Source organism: Prionailurus viverrinus, chromosome E2 (genome assembly GCF_022837055.1).
Source record: "Prionailurus viverrinus isolate Anna chromosome E2, UM_Priviv_1.0, whole genome shotgun sequence".
Lineage (NCBI taxonomy): Eukaryota > Metazoa > Chordata > Mammalia > Carnivora > Felidae > Prionailurus > Prionailurus viverrinus.
The window spans coordinates 18,872,418-18,878,417 of NC_062575.1; positions in this window are offsets into that span (position 1 = coordinate 18,872,418).

Below are 6,000 nucleotides of genomic sequence, written 5' to 3' on the forward strand. Positions count from 1 at the left end.
GGCATGCAGTAAATACCTGTAGAATAAATTTATTGAATGGATTGTTTTAATTTACACTTTGTTTTTTAGCCAGAATGTACATTTTTCATATATTGACAATCAGTCTAATGCAGTGAGTAAGGCCATAGACTCTGGTGTCAGGCCGCTGGGGCAGATTCCTAGCCTTGTCACTTTATGTGTAGGCTTGAGCAAGTTCTGCGCCTCAGTTTACTCATTCATAGAATGGGAGTACTCTGTCTTCCTAGTAGTGTTATGGAGAGATTTAAAGGAATCGATGTATGTAATGGCTTGCAACAGATCCTGCCTATGTAAACGTCAGATTAACGTTTTATTGGGCATTTGTGTTTCATTCGAAATGTTTCTGTTCCTGTCCTTTGTCCACTTTTATGGGGGCTATTTTTCTAGCTGATGGGAGCACCCTCCTGGGCCTAGGTTGAACGCCTGCAGTCCGCACAGCCTCCAGGGGGCGCCCGGGGCCCGCGCTGCGGGGACGAGGCAACCCGTGAGTGGGCAGGGAACGGCGGCCAGAGCCGCGATCTGGGTCCCCCTGGGTTTGTCCCCATTGTCCCGAAATCCTTTTCTCGCTGCCCCATCCAAGTATGGTGAGCTGGAGAGGGGCCTGGCGCTGGCGGCTGGAGCGTCATCTGGGGACTACAGCCTTCAGGATCGATCCCACTTTTGTCCCACCTTTGTGTGGGGACCTCGAGTTTTCAAACCAATGTTACATTGTTTCTCCACCTTCCCGCCCCGTCCCCGCCCCGCGCCCTTGGGAAGCAAGCGGGGGATGCTTGCCCTAGTGTCTCAGAAGATGCCCTCTGCCTGTTGCCTGCATCTGAGGCGGAGGGGGGGGGGGGGGGGCGGGGGGGTCTTGGTTATTTTACTAGAAAGAACTTTGAACATTAACACGTCTTCACGGCCGTTTCGCTGTGACCTTAGGAACTGGGGACAGAAGGCAGGGAGGGGTAGGGGCGTGGGAGGCTGCACCGTCAGGATTCCCTCGGGGGCTGGCTAGTAGGGTCGCCAAGCAGCAGCTCCGTGCCCAAGCAGGGGCCTTAGATGGCAGCTCCTGGGCTGAGGGATGGAGATGATGGGGTTCAGGAGCCCTAGACAGAGTAAGAGGGATGGTCACAGCGTCCCAGCCAGAAATGAGGCCACAAAATCCTTGGGGCTGGGGACCAGAGGCCTCTGCAGGAGCAGAGAGTAGGGGAGATACAGGGTGCTCACTGTGGCCAAGGTGTCACCTAATGGCTAAGATTATCAGGTCTGGACACGGCAGCCTGGTTGTGAAAGCAAGTGGAAGGGTATCAAGGAAGTCTGTGACCTGGCCAGGGCAATGGGCCGTTCACACCATGTTAAAGTTACCCAAGATGAAGGCAGTTCTTTGAGGTGAGAAAGGGTAAGCCAGGGCCCAGAGCAAGGGCTGAGAAAGGGGGGAACAGCATGCAGGAGCCTCAGAGGCTGGGTGGGGTTGTTCAAGGGCACAGAAGCCATGGTCTCTGGGAATACTGTGGGTCTGGAGAATGAGTGGCAATGCCCAGGGGGTATGGGGAAGCTTAGCAGGAGGGGTCAGGTTCCAGGCAGAAGATGGAAGGAGAGGTTGTGCATGTGTCGGTGGGAGATGGCCCCTGTTTTCCAGGGTGGGAGGAATGCAGATGGGGGCAGGTGAGGCGATACAAGACTTCTCAGGTTGGCTGGACAGGATAGGGTGACCAAGGGTATGAGGGCTGGACAGGCCCCAAGGCCTCACGTGGGGCCCTGGACAGAGACAGGGCAACAGAGACGTCACTCATGCCCCAGGCCTCAGCTGCTGCTTTAAAGGACCTATCTCCTATTAAGAACCCCCTGCACCACGATATAGCCTTAGAGGGAGCCAGTCATGGGCTCTCAGTGCACGCCAAGGAGCCCCACATGTGCAAACACTTCCTGAAGCATTAAGTGCTTTAAAAGGCCCTCTGCCTGGCATGTCAACCCCATTAGAGGGAACATTTATCACAATGGAGGCACAAGTAGGTTGTTTGATGGTAATTGCTTTCCTAACCCATAGAGAAAATGCATCACAAATCCACCACAATTAAGTAAAATGGTCGCATTCCTCTTTTTTGATTTAGAGCTATTTAGAAATATTAGCAACTGACTTTGTTTCCAGTTGTTGTTTTTCTCAACTGAAACTTTTTTCTTTTGAATCCCATAAAATATTCTAAGTGCTCCAGGAGAGGGGAATGAAAGGGTGTTTGCATTTCCAGCTCGGCAGCCAGCCATTGCTCAAATAATACCCTCAATATGTAACCTGGGAGCTTAACATCCTCAAATATTTATAATTACACAAAAATGGCCCTAAGAAATGTTCAGCTTACTCACAGCTGGATAATTGTTGGCATCCAACGTTCACAGACTCAGAGCTGTTTCTGAAATTTCAGTGGTGTCCCTCTGCCACTCAAAGTATGCACGGTACGTGGAGTCTGTGGGCAGATCCCCAGTGGGGCAGAGAGATGGCACATAGAGGCCCTAGCTCTCCCTGGCACGTTGCAGCCTCCTCTCCTGCTAGGCCTGAGTTCCCTTCTTCTCCAGAGCGTGAGAAAATGCAAACGGCACCCAGCCTCCTGGTCATGAGGAAGAGCCAGTGTATTGCACAAACACACATACAAAGGTGGACTCAATCATTCCCAACAAATCCCTCAGTCACTCGTGGATGAAGTCCCATATCTGGTGGTGTCCCATGGAGTCTCAGATGCTTCCCATAAAAGGGCGCTGTGGTCAGATGAGCATGTGACCGGCTGCAAATCCCAACCTATGCCCCTTTGGAGAGGTACAATGCATATCCTCTACTAATACATTTTCCCTTTCCCGTGGTCTCTCCTGCTGCTCCCTGTGCTCCATGCACATTTCCAGAAGAACATCAAGAAAAGTATTTTCCCTGCATAATTATCCGCCTCCTCCCCACCCACCTACACACATCTTTCCTGCTTTGAAGTGGCAGCTGCTCTGATTTCTTTAGGTGGACTGCACTCTGCATTTACTAGTCAGGTGGAGTTAAACTGCAGCAGCTGCCAGCCAAGGCCGGGGGCGAGGGACCCTGGCACCAGCCCTCCCCTCACCCCACCTGCCTAGACTTTTCTGTCCATATTCAGGTCTCCTTCCCACTTCTCCTGAGCTGGGGACACAAGGCTGTTGGTCCTTGGATGGGTCACTAACCAGTGCCTGCCCCTCCTTCCCCAAACCCAGACTGCCTTTCAAGGTCAAGAAACCAGATTTGAAATTCCTCTTCGGTGAGATCAGCGAGTATGCTCTCAGCTGCAGGACACAGACGACCCAATCCAAACTAAATCACACAATAAAGAGAGTGGATTGGCTCACATAACCTCAGAGTCCAGAGGTGGCCGAGGTGCCAGCCGAGGTTCAGGCAGGGTGCTGACTCCACTGCTCTGGGATTCTCTCAGGCCTGCCTCGCTCTGGCTATGGGCTTCATCCCTAGCTGAGCCACACTCAAGGCCGTAAAGAAGTCAAAGCTGTTCCAAACCCATGTCCACACTCTGACCACACAGAAGAGTCTGTGGGTCTTTCTCCCCATGATCAAGAAACCATCATCCCAAGGACCCATCAAAAGTCCCTCCGGTCCGGTTGATCCAGATTGGGTCTGGTGTCTACCCATTGGCCAATTGCTGCGGCCAGGTGGATGGGACATGCTGATTGGTTTCACTCTATCAAGACCTGCCTGTGTAGCTGGGGGAGGGTGGGAAGTCTAGAGGCTGCATGCGGGAAAGATGAACATTCAAATAAAGTGTGTACTATGTCATCAAAGGGAAGAAGAAACAGATGCCAGAAGGCCCACAGTGATGAACATCCACTTCCCTGGGTAACTTGTAATAAAGTCCCCTCAGCTTATCTCTCTGAGAAGCAAAGAATCGATCTCTTTCTCTGTGCACTTCAATAAAGAGCTTTCCAAACAAGGTCCTGCCTTGTGGTCCCAGCATCTAGAACACTGGCTGGCCCATCTGGTGCTCCACCAGTTAAGAGTGGAAGGAAAGGATCAAAGACAGGAAGAAAAAGGAAAGCCAACTTCCCATTTGCTTGTTGCATGTGGCTCTGGGGCTCTGGGGCTCTGGGTGAGTCAATGGACTGAGACAGCCCTGGGATCAACGGTGCCGGCTGGTTGCAGTCTAGGACCCAGAGTGACACATGCCCTCCTCCAAAGACCTCGCTTCTGAGACAGCCAGGAGAAGGAAGAGCTTTTGCCAACAGCACTATGTGGCCTGTCACGTAAGTATCCACTACCTGAGCTGCAGGGATAATTCAATGAATTCAAATTCTGGAAGCATTTATGGAACATCTACCTATGCCAAGCCCAAGAATGGGCACTGTAGAGCTCACAAGTGGACAAGGCACAGCTAGTCCATGCCCTGTGGGTGTGTAGCTTGGTGGATATGGGTCACAACAAAGCCAGGACAAAAACAATGGGAACTCCATCACCAAAGGTCGAAGGAGCCCCCTCTGCATCACCTTAGACCTCTCTCTCAACACCAGGAATGAGCCCCTCGGTGCTCTCACACAGCTACTGGGTGTTCTAGATACTCCTTTTATAAACATAGATTAGTAACAAACCATTCCAACCTCCATGTTTCCATCTTAGTTGCGAAGGCTTAGAGGAAAGAGTGCCTCCCCAATTTTCTTTGTGAAGAAGTTGGTACCTTGGACACAATGTCTAGTTTCTTTGAAAACTCTTCTTAGTAAGAAGAATAATTTTTTTTTCTTCAGCAAAATAGTTTCTTCCTCCAAGTTTTTGAAAACCATTTTAATCTCTATGCCCAGTTCCAGAGTGGATGGGTGTTCAATGTCAAGAGCTAACAGATGCCCCAGGTCAGGTGTTAGGGCAGCAAGATGGGATCCTGTGGCTTCCTAAAGCCAGATCCCATTTTCCCAGAAACAGGGGTTCCTGCCTGGCTCAGTCGGAAGAGTATGTGACTCTTGATCTTGGGATCAGGAGTTTCAGCCGCACACTGGGTGTAGAGATTACTAAAAAAATAAGTAACAAACTTAAAAAAAATAAAAACACACAAATAAAAGTCACATGGCACTATGTAATATATGAGACGCAATGGGGACTTTTCATAATCTGCTTATGTTTTGTAGTGTGCTTTGGTTGAGAAATTTTTGAGTATGCTTGCAGTTTTGGTTGAAACTACCTGGTGGCCCTTCCCCAGCTGACTCCACTGAGGTTCCCTGAAGCCCTTGGGTCTAAAGAGGGGCACTCTTGGGGTCAGGACCCATGATTTTCAGTGAGAGTCCATGTTGGTCACGCCTCGAGGGCATTTCTTCTCCTTACTGAGCTATTCCAATTCAATCACCAGACTGAAAGGTATTCATCTACTTTGCAAGTGTTTTTTGGGTATTACCAGGTTTAAAGTCCTGTTCTAGGTACTGGGTCTGAAACTCTGGGCAGCCTGTTCCTTAGGACAGTCACACTGAAAAGGATCTCCATGTTCTCTCCCACTTTTCTCGGCCCTGTGAGGAGGTGTGCTGCAAAGACGAATGTGAGAATCAGGACATGGCCATGCGGTGACTCCCAACGTATCAACAGTATTAGTTTCATATTGCTGCTATAACAAATCAACATAAACTTAGGGGTCAAAACAAATGTATTCTCTTATGGGTCTGGAAGTCAGAAGTCCAAAATCAGTTTCACTGGGTTCAAGTCAAGGTGTCGGCAGGGCTAGTTCTTTTAGAGCCTCTGAGGGAAGAATCCTTGCTTTCTTGGCTTCTGATGGCCACCTGTATTCCTTGGCTTGTGGCCCCTTCCTTGGCTTCAAAGCACATCACTCCAACCTCTGCTTCTGTCATTACATCACCTTTCCAACTTCCTTCTTTGACCTTTCCTCCCTCTTCTAAAGATACTTGTGATTATTTTTAGGGCCCACCCAGATAACCCAGGATAATCTCCCCATCTCAAGGTCCTTAACTTAAATACATTTCAAAATCCCCTTTGCCATATAAGCTAACATTCAC